Source organism: Cavia porcellus, unplaced genomic scaffold (genome assembly GCF_034190915.1).
Source record: "Cavia porcellus strain 051 isolate PalLab524CR breed Dunkin Hartley unplaced genomic scaffold, mCavPor4.1 scaffold_20, whole genome shotgun sequence".
NCBI classification, from domain to species: Eukaryota; Metazoa; Chordata; class Mammalia; order Rodentia; family Caviidae; genus Cavia; species Cavia porcellus.
Window position 1 is genome coordinate 6096961 of NW_026947503.1, and position 17486 is coordinate 6114446.

Here is a 17486-nt window from a genome sequence, read left to right on the forward strand (position 1 = left end):
CTTTCTTTCTACAAAGAGGAAAATTTAAGTTTAAACAGGTAAATATAGTTTCTGATGCTATGGCAAGGCAGGTCTAGAAGATTTGAGGTTTGTTGCTATCAATCAACAACTTCACATTTACCTCATTTTAATAGTATCATTAACAAACAAAGGTTGAATTACTATGCCTTAGGAAATATAATAGCTTTAAAGAAACTTACATATATAAACACAGAAATATCCGTCCTTGAGAAGTTGATTTATATATTAGCATAGTTTTCAACCTATTAAATTTTATTAGTAAACTAATAAAAGATGAGTAACATTTATTCAATTTTCTTGTGAGTTTTATTTTTCTCCCTACAGAGGAACACATTAATGTTTAAAAGGTGTTTTAAGAAAGTTAAACTTATCTAGGTGAAATATTAAATTCTTTGGTTAAAGGTCAAAATTATGGCAACAAAATGTAGCAACAAAAGAATATTCTTTTATTAATATCAGATGAATCAGAATTATGCTTAAATATTGACAATATATTCAGTCTTTGGGGTCACTGACACGTAGCACAATATAATAGTTTGAAAATAACATAGTGGACTTTTCTAAGTGGAACTAAGCAGGTAAAATAAATGAATATACCTTTATTCAGAAGGTAAATAATTCAACTTCACTGTCCAGAGTGGATCATATCTGCTTCGATAAGTTTGCACTGTCTAATTGATTTCTGTCCAAAGATAGCATTGACTAAGTCACAGAAATGGTATAGGATTTTCTTGACTGTCACTGAAATCATTAAGGTTGAACACTTAAAGCATTTGGTTGGTTTTCATTATTCATTTAATGGATGCTGAATAGATAACACAAAGTATATACAACAATAAGGTGAAATTATGTTTTAAGAACTATAAAAAGGGCATAAATGAATTTACATGCTGAAACTGAGTTCTAAATATAAAGGACACACAATTTGGTACTGAATTAAATATTAGACATAAAACAACATATCATACACTGCAAGTAAAAAGTACACGTTTAATTTGCCAGTCTTGTTAGATTTTAGGATAGCTTTTGGTGGGGAAGGTTTGGATAGTTCAGGCAGCTCCCAATGGGATGTGATGCCTTCTCAGTACCTTCATGTGCTGTATGCCAGGGCATTAAAAATGACATCTCTCATCTCAGGAATATGCTCACGGTAGCTCGGGCTAAGTGAACCAGGGAAGCTAGTGGTGATACTGAGGTATACAAAGAAAGAACACAAGTTACATATCTAGTTCTGTGACTTACTAGTTACAGAAACGTAGACAAACCACGTGGATTTTTTAAAGCCAATGTGAATTGCTGTAAAATAAAAATATACAATTTACCTTCAAGGGTTGTTATCAAATAACATGCTAAAAGCTGTTTATGAACTGTCAAACACAAGACAAGTATTAAAATAGTCTGATGTAATTTTTAAAAACATATATAAAAATCAAATGAACTAGGCCTGACATTTCTTTTTCCTTTATCTTTACTAGTTGCCAGGTAGCCGCAGGTAGAGTTGCTCAGTATCAGACCAACAGCAATACCACTAAGAAACACGACTATCAAACTCCTAGTCCTACACAGTTTTTGGCTCCACAGCCAGTGTAGCCCGTCACTGGCTTGTGGGGGAAGAAATGGTGAAACCAACATGGCTTTCATGGAACATGCACTGTATAGTCTTCCCCTCCACATCTAACCTAGAACTCCTTTCTTTTCTCTACTAATGTCTATGTTTATAAAACAAAATACTTTCACATAACTTTGGATATGGAAAATATTTTGTTGATATAAAAGTCATATTCCTCACAGTGACTCCAAACTTGCATGATTAAATCATTCAAAACAACAGTGTCAATAAAAGCAGCAATATTGGACACTGGATTTGTACTAGGTCCTTAGATATGGACCAAATAAACAAGAAAAGCTAGAGTGTGCTATCTGTGTTTACTATTTGTAATTTTATGATGTGATCCCAGCACTTCCTATTTAACTTGGGAAAGTATAAAGTGAGTTATCAATTCTTTAGTGACAAATATCATATGCTATAAGGTTAATTAAACAGCTCAAGATCTGGCTCCATCTAACCTGCTCACAATTCAAGTGAAAGGACCATGACAGGAAAAGAGAACCAGTAAGGAATGAGCCCCAAAGGACAGGACATAAAGTTGTAACAGCAGTAGCTGGGGCCGCTCAAGTTGCAAAACTGACTACTCAGTCCCACAGTGTGCTGTGGTACTGTTTGTGGGGAGAGGGGTTGTGGTTTAGATTTAAGTATCTCCCAAAGCCCACATTTGTTGAAGCCTTGCTTGCCAGGTCGTCTGTGCTAACCCTTTAGGAGACTCGGTGCAGGTCTTTGACAGGAATATGGGACTCCAACTCCTGCCTGCCCCACCGCCCTTTGTTCTCTCCTGGCTGCCATGAGGTCAGCAGCTCTGTGTAACTACACACTCCCTGCCCCGATGTACTGTCGCCACAGGTCCACAGAACAACAGCAGCAAGTGACCACAGACTAGAAACTTTGCGATCCTGAGCCAAAAATAAATCTGTATACCTTAAGTGACCTACTGTATTTATTACAGCAATAGAAAGCTATCTGTCACAGAGGTCATGAAATTACAAATCATACTGAAAAGGGAAGTGTTCCTGTGGTGTTTTCCTCCTTTTTACCTGCTGGCATAACTTGTTGCTTTGTTTTTGAGAAAAAATACCATGTTCAAGTTTCATGAAAAGCTATTAGAACTGCGACATTCATCATTAGGAAAACTAAATGATGATAAAGGTAAAAAAATTCAGACAACTTCACACTTGCGAAATAATGTTTCCAGGAATAACAGTGAGCAAGTTGATGAGTTTCTTTGGAGGAAAAGATTCTAATTCATCAATGAAAAAAATGCTACTGAACAGAAATGACAAGACCTATCAGAGTTAAAAGTTTCTTTTTTTATTTTACATAATTTGGAACCACCAGAGACAGACTTAATTTGCCACTTTAGAACAAAACTTCAATGTCTGCTTGTTAGGTGCTACAATATTTCCATCTATCTAGGTGCCATATGATGAAGAGCGGAAACAGAGTGCTCATAGAGACAGTGATGAGGATTTCTCCGCTCATTAAGCAACACCTTTGTTATTGGCCACTGGAGGATTCCTGGGAGCTGTGTCACCAGCGCACAGTGATGGGGCTCAGTGAAACAACCTGATCTTTGAAAGCCTCCAGCTACGGTGAGGGACTGAATATACTTTGTCTCACCAACACTGTCCACAGATGATGGTAACTACGGATTAACTCTACAGTTATTCTGCAATGTCCTATATTAATCGTGGGATTTGGTTCATTATTTCAGGGGAGATTATTTCAGAGGAGCTAATTTTCTAGAAAGCAAAGATGCAGCAATGGTACTCTGCAAAGGAAGCGTCTGGTCTTTTACAAACGGGTATCTGAATAACAGATTTTACGTGTTGACTGCCAGTCATAGGATGCTCTGTGAAGTTTCACATGGGTCCCAAAGGTAAGCAGTTTCTATATCTTTAAAGGTTCTCAGGGAGCAACCCTGCACAGTTCTAGCTAGCAGGTTCTCTTGCTGACACAAGGCTCACATCCTCTTAAAGATCCCTTCCATAATGGAGCTTGACCCTGTGGCTCCATGAAGACCTGATTCTTTCTCTGAGATTCATCTTGTGAAGCCTGTTCTAAAAATTCAGAAACATTTTGTGATATATCAAGCTCCCACTGTAGGCCAAGAGAAAGAATGGAAAGTGGAAAACTGTGCTGTTTTAGAGTTCTGTTACAAAGCCACAAAATTATGAAAGTCTCATATCAGCATTGGGTAAGTTTCGATATGTGGCATAGATCTTAGAATACATTTATAGCCTATGTTTATAGTTTTTATAGTTTAAGGCAAAGTCAAGTTGTAACTGGAAAATAAACTGCTTGTGAAATGCAAGTACCCTGCTCATGAGTGCGCTCATGAGTCTCCTCAGCCTCATACCTGAGTGGGGGAGTCCTGGTTTGCTTTCATTCACCTCTCCTGTCACCTCCTGCCTGCCCTTTCCTCTTCAGAAAGCCTTTCTACACTCTTCCAGTGCTTACTGTCACCTTCTCCCTGAAGTTCTTGTATGTTTTAGCTTCCATCATAGGATTCAGTATTTTTCTATACAATTCATTCTGTTCTCACTTAGCCGTCCACAGAGACATAAACTTACCACAGAAAAATGGTAAGCTTCATGGAAGTCCAATGCTTGCCTACATTTACTTGATTCCCAGTGTTTAGAGCAGAGTGATAGCGTGCAACAGGCAGTTGATGGAAAGCTGCTTCAACTAATGGAAGGTTTGCCTTCCAACGGCTCATCCATAGATGGCAGTTTCCGGATGCCAAAACTGGGTGTACATTCATTGTGTGTGGCTTCTGCTCTGCCTTTCATAGACTGCCCCAGAGGTAGTACCTCTATGTATGTAGCTATTCTGTTTCCTCACACATGTATACATGTGAGGATATCTTTTCTACAGCTGACTGCTGTTGCTAATAGAAAAAGGGCCCATGTCATTACAACCATTCCACAGGAAGCACCAGGGCTTTTATCCCTCAGACTGGCTCCAGGAAGTCTCTTTCTCTCTTTTCTCCCCTTACAGTCCAGTCTTGACAGCACAGAGTAACAGTGACAGATACCCACATCACCTATGACAAGTTACCTTAAGATTACAAATGCTCAGAGTCCCTATAAGCCTATATTGCAAACAACAGCACAGCTCCTAGGCTGTCTCACTAGGCTGAGAGTGTCACACAGCTCGTCTCCCAGTCATATGCCACAAAACCATCATGGCAGCACTGATGTTTCCATTTACTATATGCTCAATTGCCCTTCATGTGGGATCATTTTAGAAAATGAATGTCTCAAAATATTTGTGGACAACGTATTTTTATCTAAAAAGTATTGTTTTAATGCTTGCAAATGAATTTTCTAAGTTGCAAACTATATCCTCCGAGAAAATAAAAGTCAAAAATTCAGCCCTCAGCATCATGTCTAGTGAATCTTAAAAAATAAATCAATGAAGGAAAGAGAAAGGATGAGAGATGGAAAAAGTCACTGAGATAAGGACAAGTCAAGCTTTCATTTTAACACTAATTACTATCTAATAATTTATTAAGTTTACTTATTTGAGATTTTCGAATAATTTTAATGTTAAGAATAATCTTTCCTTCAGCATAAGGGGAAAACTTTTCTTTAACTATAGAAGTAGTTGCAAGGATATAGCTTTTGTTAAAATCTGTTATTTTAATGAATCCAGAATCTTTTTTTCTTTGTGATTACATGTGAAAATCATCATATACTGCTATGCTGTAGGAAACCTAGTTTGATACCTAGAGTTAGAACTACAACAGAAATACAGTGAAAACCACTGAACAAATCCAAGTCCCTTTTGTAAGGCACCCACCTTAAATTCAACTTTTTGAAAAAACATAGTAAAAATCATTACAGATAGGTAGAGTGGTACTTTTGAATCAATTATTTCCTAAATAAAAAATAGCATTATTTGATTTTATGTCTCCAGTTAATACTAAGGTTACTTCCATGACATTATTTCAGTTTCTGTTCATCAATCTTATGTTATTTTTCAATTTATCAGTACTTTTTCTATTTATCAGTCTTAGAATTCTCATACATCTTGATTTATGTGGATTCATCATATATTACAAATATAATTATTTACAAATTTGCTCTACATATTCACTTTGTAGCTTAATATTTAATTATGATAACCAAAATCTGTAATGCTTACATTGTGCTGAGCAGGCAATTTTAAAGGACCATTAATCCGATGCTCCTGAGTAGGCTCCCTATAGTGTATATATCTCAGTAACAACTCTTACATCTTGGCTTCACTCTCTCCAATCTCATGTCACAAGGAAGAGCCCTTAGAGAAAGTCGAAACACAGTATGCATCAAGAATTCTCTACACTGGACTCAGACTTCCTCCACCCTTTCTTCAAGATACATAGAAGCCTACGGGGTTTTCATGTGACCTCTGTATATTTCACTTTCCTTGACTGATCTTGCTGTTTCTCTGGCTTCTAAGTGTTGTCATCGTTCCATGGTTTTTATCTTAGAGTCTTTTAAACTGTACACACAATCCAGTGATTAAATTATTCTCTTTCACAACTTCAACTGCTACCTCTGTGCCCACAGTTCTTATACTTATATCTCCATTAACAACTGTTTTGTACCTTCAATTTTTAGTGCTCATGTGACTACTACATAGCTCTTGCTAGATGTTCTTTCTATCTGTATCACAAATTCCTGGTTAAACCAAACCTATTTCATCCTCGCTCCCTGATCTAAGATTCAGCCTCACTGTCTGATTTGTCACTAGGAGACAAAAACGTCAGTCCTCTTCAGCCTCCCTTTTCACGCTTTGTGCTAAGAAGCATGACTCTTGAAGGCTCACAAATATACTCCTGGTTTCAATTCCCATCACTTCTTACCTGAAGCATCTTCAATTTCCTGAATCTTTCTTAGCCACAGCAATACTATCTTTCCCAACTACTTAATTAATCATGCTAACCCAAACACCAAATGGTTCCTGTCTGCTAGTCAACTGAAGCCATACCCTTTAAGGTGAATCTAAGACCTCCTCAGCTAACACCACTCTCCTCTGAGATCCAGCATGACATGACTTTATTCCATGTGTCCAAATCATTTTTCACATTATTCTATGGAGTGTGACCTTTTTTTAACTCACTTCTTGCTAATCCAGCATTAATGCATCTGTGAAGCCTTTGTTGGTCTATCTGCCTTCTGAGCATCTTATCTTATGCAACCTGATTTGATAAAAAAAAAAAAAAAGGAAGATGCCACCAGCATAGTCCATACAGCACAATAAATTCTGAATTTGTATTTTAAAGTTAGACTGCAGTAAAATGTTAACATTTTAATATACAGAATTTTAAATGTATATGAGAAGTACAAAAAAATGGACAAAGACTATGAGAAAATTCATAAGATGAAATCCAAAATTCCAGTAAATATATTAAAAAATTTTCAGATTCAGTACTTACTAGAAAATGTTAAATGACATCATAATTTACTTAGATTGATACAGAATTTGGAAGAATAGTTAAACAATTTTGGAGAAATATTTAACAATTTTGATTATAGGGACCTAGAAAAGAGAGTATTATAATTCTCCCTTATCCATAGTTTCATATTCCACAGTTTAATTTACCCACAGTCAATGGAATTCCAAAATACTAAGTGGAAATTTCTAAAGATAAACAGTTACTAAGTTTTAAATTGCATACCCTCTGAGTGGCATCACATTATCTTGTAAATGGCTTATCCTCCCTTTGTATGGCTTATCCATGCTGTGTCCACTATTGGTCCATTTGTTACTTGACTCAGTTATCAGTGTCACTGACTCAGTTATCAGTGAGTCAATATGCTCAACTGACCCTTATTCTACTTAACAGTAGCCCCAAAGCATAACAACAGTGGTACAGGAAATTCAGACACGCCAAACAGAAGACATAAAGTGTTTATGTGAAAGTTCTTGACTTAAGGAGAGAAAAAAATATTCTGAGGTTGCTAAAATGTATGGGAAGAATGAATTTTCAATCTGTGATATTTGTAAAGAGTAATGGGTGCCAGTTTTGCTGTCACTCTTCAACTGCAAAGACATAGCCACCATGATTGATAAGGACATGGTTAAGATAGAAGACATTAAACTACAGGTATCCACCGAGTGTCTTAGAATGCTCCCCTTTAGAATGAAGGAAAAGGCCAGACTTGCTCAAAGGTTGAAGCACTTTAGTTGTCTAATATGCAGCACACCTCTGTCTCTAAATGTTAGGAAATTTGTCAGAACTCTGGAGACAGCTAGATTTCTGCTCTAGATCTGTACTCTCCATGCTATTACACACTTGTGATTAACCCTCTCATTCTTTATTAATATCTACTTGATACAAATTCAGGATTGTTTTTAAAAGAGTAAAACCAAAGAAAACAAATCAGAACAAATCAGATAGAACAAAACAATGCAAGCAACATAGGATTTCAAGTCAAGACAACAGGAAATCAACCATGACTACCACAGGGTTTTAACTGAGCCTACTTAGATGAAAATGTATTTGAAATACCCTATAACAAGTTGCTATGAAACATATGATCAAGAAAGACACCTGCCTATACAATTGTTTCCTCAAAAAGATATTCCAAACACCTCACCAAGGTGTGTGTGGCGGTAGCTGGGATTTGTAGGGAGGCATATCTTTTTTCTGTTGGTTGACTGATTATCAGTTTTCCCTCCACTTAACTAGAAAGGTGTGTGGAAGGAATTGGTAGAACCCAATTTAGACTGATTCAAGTTGTTTGACTTCAACTCACAGGAGTCTAACTTCAACTTGCAGGAGTCTTTGCTTTGAAACATAAAGAATCACATAAATAGTTCCTGCAAGCATTATCCAGACTATCAGCAAAGCCATCAAATGCATGAAAAGGTAAACAAGTTAAATTAAAAACAATAAACATAAGGCTTCAAACAAAAAGCACTAATTGTCTAAATGGCTAAAATTCCAGAATTTCCAGCATAGCCCTTTTGTTTTTTATCTGCACTGCTTTTATACAGTACCTGAAATATTAGCATTTAAGTCTACTTGGAACAGTTCTAATACTTGAACTTATCATAGGAGATGTTCTCTTCATAGATCGAGGGGTAAATACCCAATTCAGTTAATCCACCAATTTAAAATAATCTAATGCTACAGATCAAAAATCTGTACGACAAACACATGTGACAGGATGCAGGTGTGGCTGTTTGTCCAAATATAACTGCTTAGTCTTCAGGGAAAGCTCAGCACTGTCAAGGGCTCCAGAAGAAGACTATGCAGAAAGCTACTGGCAGAACTTGGCAAGATGAAATGTCAGATTTCATATTTTTCAGACATCTTCAATTGATGCTTTGTAGTCAAAGGCTGTTAAATTACCTGTGAAGGGCCACTGGCGGCTTTGAATGTTTTTCTCACTGTTTATTTAGTTCCAAAAGCTCTTGGTCTTTGTGCTGATTGCCCTAACTGACAGCACAGGAAATCTGGGCTTTGTAAACAGGGCACTGCTCAATTGAATTATAGGTTGCAGGTCTGTAATCAACCTGTAGGGCTGGACCTGTATAAAGAAATCCTTCCTTGCAGAACAAAGGAGCTTAATATAAGCAAAGCACTATTTCTATATATATCATAAAACAGATGAACTTGAAAGAAAGGCATAGGGACACACAAACTCTCATGTCTGTGGGGAAAAAAAAATCCTAATGTGGCAGAATGAACACATTACTGATGAGGAAATGGGTTTATTCCTGACTATAAGACCATTTGACACTTGGGTAACCTGGAATGAGAATACGACTCTATTTCTGTAAAAACTGGCCTGAAATACACACAAACCAGTAGTGTCTACTTTTATATAAGAGACATAAACTGAAACAACTAGGATTAGACTATATGTTTGTGTGGGAAAAATTTATATAGTTGTTTATTAAAATATATAAATAAAACGAAGGCTCCTAAGTTGAATGGGAGCCAATAAATTGGCATAAGGAGAAATCTTTCTATCATTACAGTCCAGTTCATCCTTGTTTGTAGGCACTGAGTATAATAGCTTATAGTAAAAATGTAAACCTTAAACAGGACTTCAAAATGCATTCATATCAGGCTCTATTTCTTAACACTACTCATTCAAACAGGTACCATATGTCATCACATTATCATGCCCCAAAGACCTCTTTTTTCCAGGTTGAAATTAGAAAATCAAGGTTTCATTAGCGTGCACATTGATGATCATTTTAGGCTCCTATTTGTGAACATTAAGATGTAATATACAGGGAAATGGCAAAATCTATAAGCTATATTTTCCCTTGACTTATTATGGAAAGTGTGAATTTATAATTCAATAAAATTGTAAAAGTAAGCAAAAAGTACTATCAGTGAGTATTTTCTTTATTGCTGTTAGTTTTGTTATTCTGAAAGCTCAAACAGAAATAAAGCTTCTATTAAACAATGGCTGCTTTTATGACAGGCCTTCAATCACTGGTAAGTACAATTATTTCTAACAAATTCTTTTCAAAACTATCTGGCAATGAGGTGTTGTCTACAAGATAACATATGAGTAGATAACACTACATCAAATAATTCAGATATATATACCATCAAATACTTAAATGCCTAACTACTACATATGGGCTACTAAACAGTTCTCATAAAGCAAAGAGCTACTGTGCAAGTCAATGCTTTGCTATAATCAGACTCGCATGTAATATATTGCCATAATTCTGCTTCAATTAAAAGCATATTTCAGCAGAAGCCCAGGATGTTGGTTCTATGCATTTTAATTATGCCAGCCTACAACTCTGCTTATGTTAAATGTACATTACTCAAATGAATTCAGAATTATGCTTTACATAAATAAAGACTGAGCATATTAAGACAAAATTCTGCAAACCATAAGTACATATTAATGGACACAGTCCCAGAATATGCTGGCAGTTCTACATGTTGTGCATAAAAACCAGCAGACCACAACCTAAGATTTTACTAATACTTTCAACTGATGTTGTTCTTCATTCTTATCTTTCCAAAGAAAGAACAAAGTAGAAGCTAAACAGCAGAAAGACTGCCCAAGTACTCTAAAGTTCCCTATTTATAGCATATTCATAGGATATGCTTTGATTTAACTTATAAGGGTAGCGATAATATCAGAAGCATACAAATTTTATTCCATAAAGGACCATGACAGTCCTACATTAGCATGTCTTTATGCTTTGCTCAAAAGTTCCTTGTAGGACTATACAAACTTTTCAGAATAAAACAAAAACAAAACTGTGTCCTTACTGGTAGGTTTTAGAATGTAAGTATAGTGAATGTTACTGAAATGTATAAATATAGCTTCTATAAATGCCAAAACCTCAAAGTAAGACAGTTGCATATTTAGCATGATCAACATAATCAGGTAGAAATTGGCTAGGGTAATTTGATACTTTGGGGAAAAAGTGATATGTCATTAGAATCAACATCAAACAAGTAGCAAACTAATCTATGACAATGCTATTATATTGAAGCTCTTTCATGCTTTCATTTCTTTTAGCTCTTAAGATTTTCATGGGTATTAAAATTTTTCAAAATTGATGTTTGCAATCCTGGTGCTTACAAAGTTTAACTACAGAATTTTAAGGTAAGATTTTGAGCAGTAGCATATCACAGGGTCAAAACTGAATTCAGTGTTTGATACACTAGGACAATGGCAAATCATTTACATCACAGGCACACAGTATTCAAGTTTTGGAGATCTAATTCCCATCTTATATTTGTATAGAGTTTATAAAGCCCTCTCAGATAGCTGTTAGAATATATAGCTGAATTGTCACATATGATAGATCGAATCATATCCCTTGAAAATTTATGTTAAAGTTCTAACTGCCAGACAATCAGAAAGTGTTTGGAATAGGGTCCAATTTGGAAATAGGGTCATTGTGAGTGCAAGTAGTTAAGATGAGGTCAGACTAGAGGAAGGCAGGAACCTAATTCAATATGACTGGTGCCCTTATTGAAATAAACAATTGAACAGAGACAGATGCATAAGAAAAATGTCATGCGGACACTGGAATGATGCTGCCACAGGCACAAGAACCACCAGAAGGTGGTAAAGAGACAGAAAACAATTCATTTTAGTACTAACTCTAGGGCCACTGCCCTACCAACACGGTGACTCAAGTCTTGCCCCCTCCAGAACTTCAAGACAATAGGTTTCTGTTGTTTAAACAGCCTAGTGTGTGAAACTGTGCCTCAACATACTAAACCTCATATTTGGTTCATTTATTACTACTGCTGTTATGATATTAGCTTTATGTAGTGAATATTTCTACAGTGGAACTGTGTAAAAGGATATTCACTCACTTATGCCTTTCTTGACTGCCTCTTAGAGAGATATTTTTATAGAACAGCATGTTATCCTGGCACCGACAGTAGGCAACAACTGACAGTTATCAATAAAAAATCTACAGTAGATATACACTGCTTTTTAGTGTGTGTGTGTGTGTGTGTGTGTGTGTGTGTGTATGTGTGTGTGTTAGCCTTCTCTTGAGTCTGCCAAATTTTGTGAAATGATTGAAGCAAAAATGGTAACATCTAATGTGGTTCTCAATGTGTACAGTAATAAATGTACATATTACAAATGAGGGATGGGCTGGGGATTTAGCTCAGCGGTGTAAGTGCCTGCCTGGCAAGTGCTAGGTCATGAGTTAGATCCCTAGTACCAAAAATCAAAGCAAAACAAAAACCAGTGGGGGATGGTAAAGGCATAAGCAGAGATGAAGTTTATACTTCACAGTAGTGAAACACTGACACAAGTAAGACTATGGTAAGAATTACATAATGTAATACATGGAATAATCACTAAAAAGTACTAAAGTGATAAAACAAGTCTTTTTAAATATTCATGAAAAATACAAAGGAGAAGAAAACTGAGAGAAGAAAAACAGAACAGAATAAAAAATAAAATGGCAGGGCCTGGGGATTTAGCTCAGCGGCATAAGTGCCTGCCTTGCAAGCAGGCAGTTGTGAGTTCGATCCCCGGTACCGATAAAAAGGAAAAAGACAATAAATAAATAAATAAATAAATAAATAAAAATAAAATGGCAGACTTAAGCCTAACATTATCAAAATTTATATGTAAGTCACTGGACATACTAAAAGGCAGAGACTGGAAAACAGAATTTTAAAAATATGGCCTCCCCATATACTCTGTACAAAAAGAGCACTTCAAATATAATGCTAACCCTATAGATTCAAAGTTAAAACATACATTTTAACATTGGATTGGCTACCCTGTTATCAAATAAAGTAGACTTCCATGCAAATAAAACTCACTATGCATGGAAATGATGTTACATAAAAATAAAAGGTAGAAGGTGCATCGAGTGAAATTTGGATGAACAGGCAATAGAACTGTTGGTATGTGAAGCACAAGGAGATCAAGGTATGAAGTGAGGTAGCAGAAATAGGATGTGAGAACCTTTGAGAAAACTGGACACAGGTGGGGAACGGTAACTGGGGAAAGAAATGAAGGATTCAAAGATAAAGCTAAGTTTCTTGGTTCCATTGATGCCAGCTTAACAGGACATAGTTGATTTTTTTTTTTTCTAGGATATAGAAAGAGGAGGAAAAGCAGGTCTAGGGGAAGGACAGATGTAGAAGTAAGAAATAAATCACCACTGTCTCCCGAACTGAGCTAAGTGGTTTCACATGTATTCTGATGAAGAAACCTTGGAATTGTGACTTTGAATATGCCAGGTTCAACAGAAGCATTTAGTGAAGTACCCAGCATTAGAGTGAGAAGAGTGGGTTTAGGGGAAGACAGCCTGGAAATGATGGTGCTCACAATGCTTGAAAGGTGGGAAAGGAAGAGATGAGGGAAAGAAGCAGTAAAAGGGGAAAAAGTACACCTAGGACACATGGTATCTTACCCCAACGAGTTCAGAGCATTTGACCAAAATGTTAAAGAAAAAACATCTGACTGAAAAATATATAGCATACTTCTCACTCCAAAGTCCCGGTCTAGAAAAAAGACCCAGTTACAACAAGCGGTCAGAGAAGTCTCTTCGGCTTCACGGGCTAGATATTCTTTCCCCTTCCCAGTGGCACTGGTTGCAGACACCTCTATATCCTTCCTCAAAGATGTCAGCTGTTTGCCTGGTGAGGAAAACCTGTTATGGCCCCGCAAACAGCAGATTCAGTAGGTGTTCCTGCAACTGTAGCAAACCCAAACAAATAGAAGCTATAGGGGCTGGGGATTTAGCTCAGCAGCATAAGCGCCTGCCTTGCAAGCAGGCAGCTGTGAGTTCGATCGTCGGTACCGATAAAAAGGAAAAAGACAAAACCAAACCAAACCAAAACAAAACCAATGGAAGCAATGCTGTAACACTATAAAAATTTAAAATGCCATTGCAGCTACAGCTTATAAAACTAGGATAAGGTCCACATGCTAAATCTAGACAAGATATCAGCTTATTAAAATAAAAAAAATCTAAAATGACCTCTCATCTCCTAATATAATAGACAAGATGTTCTGCATATAAAACCAAAATCATCTATAATACATACAATCAAGAACAATAACAATGTGAGCTTGACAAGAATTTTAAAGCAGATGTGATAAAAATGATTTCATTATAAATTATAAATTCTACTCAAACAAATGGAAAACTAGTACACCTCAGCAAAGAAATAAAAAATACAAAAAAAAAAAAAGAAGAAGAAGCAAATGGGAATTTAGAACTGAAGACACAATAAAGATTTCAAAATTCACTCTTGGGCTCAAAAGTCAAGTGATGATTATAGAAGACAGTATCAGAGAATATAGAAGAAGAATGAAAGACTCTGCCCATCCCCTCATGCCCTCTTGAGAAGAGAGAGAAAAACTATGGTAGAAAAAAATTGAAGAGAGCCCATAGGACTAACAGGACAATAACAAAAGACCTATATAGCTTATCATTAGCACTGTGGAATAAGAGGATAAAAAGAGATTGAAAATTATATAAAGAAAGGCTGAAACTCTATAAATTTGGCTTAAGCTAGATCCCTATAGATCAAGAATCTGGGTAAATCTAAAAAAAGAAAATTCAAAGAAATCTACATGAAGATAGTGTAACCAAACTTACAAAAATGAAGATAAGTAAGGAATCTTTTTTATTTTAAAGATAGTAAAATCCAACAAAACAAAACAGAACAAAGCCAATCAAAACAAAGCAACAAAATTGGTATAGACCTTCGAAGTGGGATACTAGGAAAACAATAATGGCTACTACAATATATCTTACTATCTTTTCAATAGTTGTTCATTCCATCAGATATAGCAAAATCAAAGCAAAACAGAATAAAGCCAAAAAATACTACAACAACAACAAAAAGCAAACAACAGCAACAACAAACCCACCCAGAACTCTAAATAAAGCAAAAAAATCAGAACAATAGCAACAACAACAAAAACAATGAGATCGGTATTGGATTTCAAAGACAAGATAAAAGGAAATTCCTCATATTTGCTATACTGCACACTGTGTCTTCCCAATAGATGCTCAGACCGCTGGTAGGCCTGTAAAATCAACCAAACAATATAAGCATTTAATTGCTTTTTGTACTTCAGTTGCTATCAATTGAATGAGCTGATTGCTTTTGGAGACTGGGTGGGGAGTGCAGCGGACAGAGTAGTTGATGATTCTCAGCCTACAACCTGGTAGGCTCATGCAAAGCACTATATGACTTTTGTTTTCCTGTAGTGGCACAGCTTGCTCGGCTTACCAGAAAGGCTGGCCATTTGGCTTCTTGGTGGGCTCCTCCCAGACCCAGGAAGGCCAATTCTCAGGAGGTGCTGACTTTTTCCAAATACAGAATGTTTAAACCATCCAGAAAGTAGTAACACATTACATACTTGAGAACACCAATTCAAACAACAGCAGATTTCTGGTCTTAACCCATTAACACAAGAAGAAAAGGAATGATGTTTATCAACTGGTGAACACAAAGAATTGTCAACAGTGAATTCTTTCCCTGGATAAAACCATGCATCAGAAATGAAGAAGAAACAAAAGTATGTCTATATACAGAAGTCACTGCTAGCAGATCTACTCTATACTGTTAAAGGGGATTCGTGAAACAGAAAAAAAGTGACCAAAGACTCTTGTATCATCTACGGGAAAGAAACAACAGAAAGAGCAGAAACATGGCTACCACTATCTCCTCATGAACTTAGATGACTGAAACAGAAATTGTATTTAAAACAATGAAATTTAAGAGTTGGGAAGATAAAGGACCTAAGTGAAAGTGAGTTATCTTACTCCAATTGTTAAATATGATACAGGTAGACTATGACAGGTCACTTATATATACAGTAGTACCTATAGTAACCACCACAAAATTACAAAGAGGCACATTCAGAAACAACTAGCCTAGCCTTTAGGACCACCATGCAATACTCGAGCCACACTGGGGTCTTACTGGGTCACTGATGCCCATGCCTTTCTTCTCAAATCACCTCTTCCCATTCTTAGATAATCTTGGCTTTAGGACGAAGAAAAACAAAATTAAAACAAACATGCAAAGAAAAAAAAAAAAACCCATACCTGACTGAAAAAATGTCACAGTATGACATTTTGGAAGATGATAAAATATAAGCAAGAGACTATCTACACGAGAACTCAAAGAAGGGATATGAACATAGGGAAGCTGACTTCCAATCTGATACATATCCCTTTATAGTTTGTACATTATTCCCCTCAGAGAAACGAACCAGAAGGTTTTCGGTTTTCATTTCTAAAACAGTTCTGATTCTATGCTGACTCCTCTGCTGGTTTAATTAGACCTGAGAAGAATAAGGTTGGTGATAAGTATGCACTTGGAGGTTCCTTCTAGGGACAGAGGAAGAACCCTGCTGACCTGCCTGGTATGCAATCTCTTCAGAAATAGGAAGCAAGCACAAACACAAATTGTGCAGATTAAAGCGACAGAACAGGATCACAGTCCTGTACTAATTCATTGACAGATATAAGTGGGAATTTTTAAATGCTAAAAGTAAAAATCATTTAAATAAGAAAGGCAATAAAAGTTACTGATATTAACATGGCCATGGATGACAACTTAAATTATAACAGTTAGAATGTTTAATGATCTTTACCAAATTTTGAAAATGGAAGATATTTTAAAGATTTATGTTCTAAGACAAAGTAGGTAGAAATCTTGAAGATATAGGGGTAGGCAAAGAGTTCATGAACAAAACGGCAACTGCACAGGAAGAACTTTCTAGAATCAATAACTGGGATCACTTCTTATTAAAAAGTTTTTGTACTTCAAAAGAAATTACCAACAGAGTAAAGAGAAACCCCACAGCATGGGAAAGAATTTTAACTAGCTGTCCCTCAGGACTTACATCTAGAACATACAAGGAACTGAAAAACATCAGCCCCCCCCCCCAAATTCAAACACCCAATCCAAAAATGGGCATTTGAAATGAACATGCATTTCTCAGATGAAGAAATACAAATGACAAATAAATACATGAAGACATGCTCAACATCACTGGTCATTTAAGAAATGCAAATTGAAACAACATTGAGATTCCATCTCACTCCAGAGAGAATGGCTGCCATCAAGAACCCAACCAATACCAAATGTTAGCAGGGTTGTGGGGAAAAAGGAACCCTTCTCCTCTGCAGGTGGGAGTGTAGACTAGTGCAAACACTGTGGAAATCAGTGTGGAGATTCCTCAAAAAATTAGGATTAGAAGCTTTATTTAATCCAGCTATTCCCCTTCTGGGTACTTTTCCAGAAAAATTGAAAATGTCATGCTACAGTGATATATGTGCACCTATGTTTATAGCAGCATAATTTGTAATAGCTAAATCTTGGAAACAACCAAATGCCCTTCAAATGCAGAATGGATAAAAA

At 36.2% G+C, this 17486-nt stretch overlaps 1 protein-coding gene and 1 long non-coding RNA gene across 5 annotated transcripts in view; one reads left to right on the plus strand and one right to left on the minus strand.

Annotated features, from left to right (window-relative positions):
• The window catches only part of LOC134471760 (uncharacterized), a 111389-nt gene that overhangs the window by 89906 nt on the left and 3997 nt on the right, over positions 1-17486 (plus strand). Inside the window, exons 2-3 of the long non-coding RNA XR_010041360.1 lie at positions 3050-3225; positions 3348-3512. This is a non-coding gene — a long non-coding RNA (uncharacterized LOC134471760). The remainder of the gene's footprint in view (positions 1-3049; positions 3226-3347; positions 3513-17486) is intronic.
• Znf407 (zinc finger protein 407) overlaps positions 1-17486 on the minus strand; it is a 448808-nt gene that overhangs the window by 84269 nt on the left and 347053 nt on the right. The window lies entirely within an intron of this gene.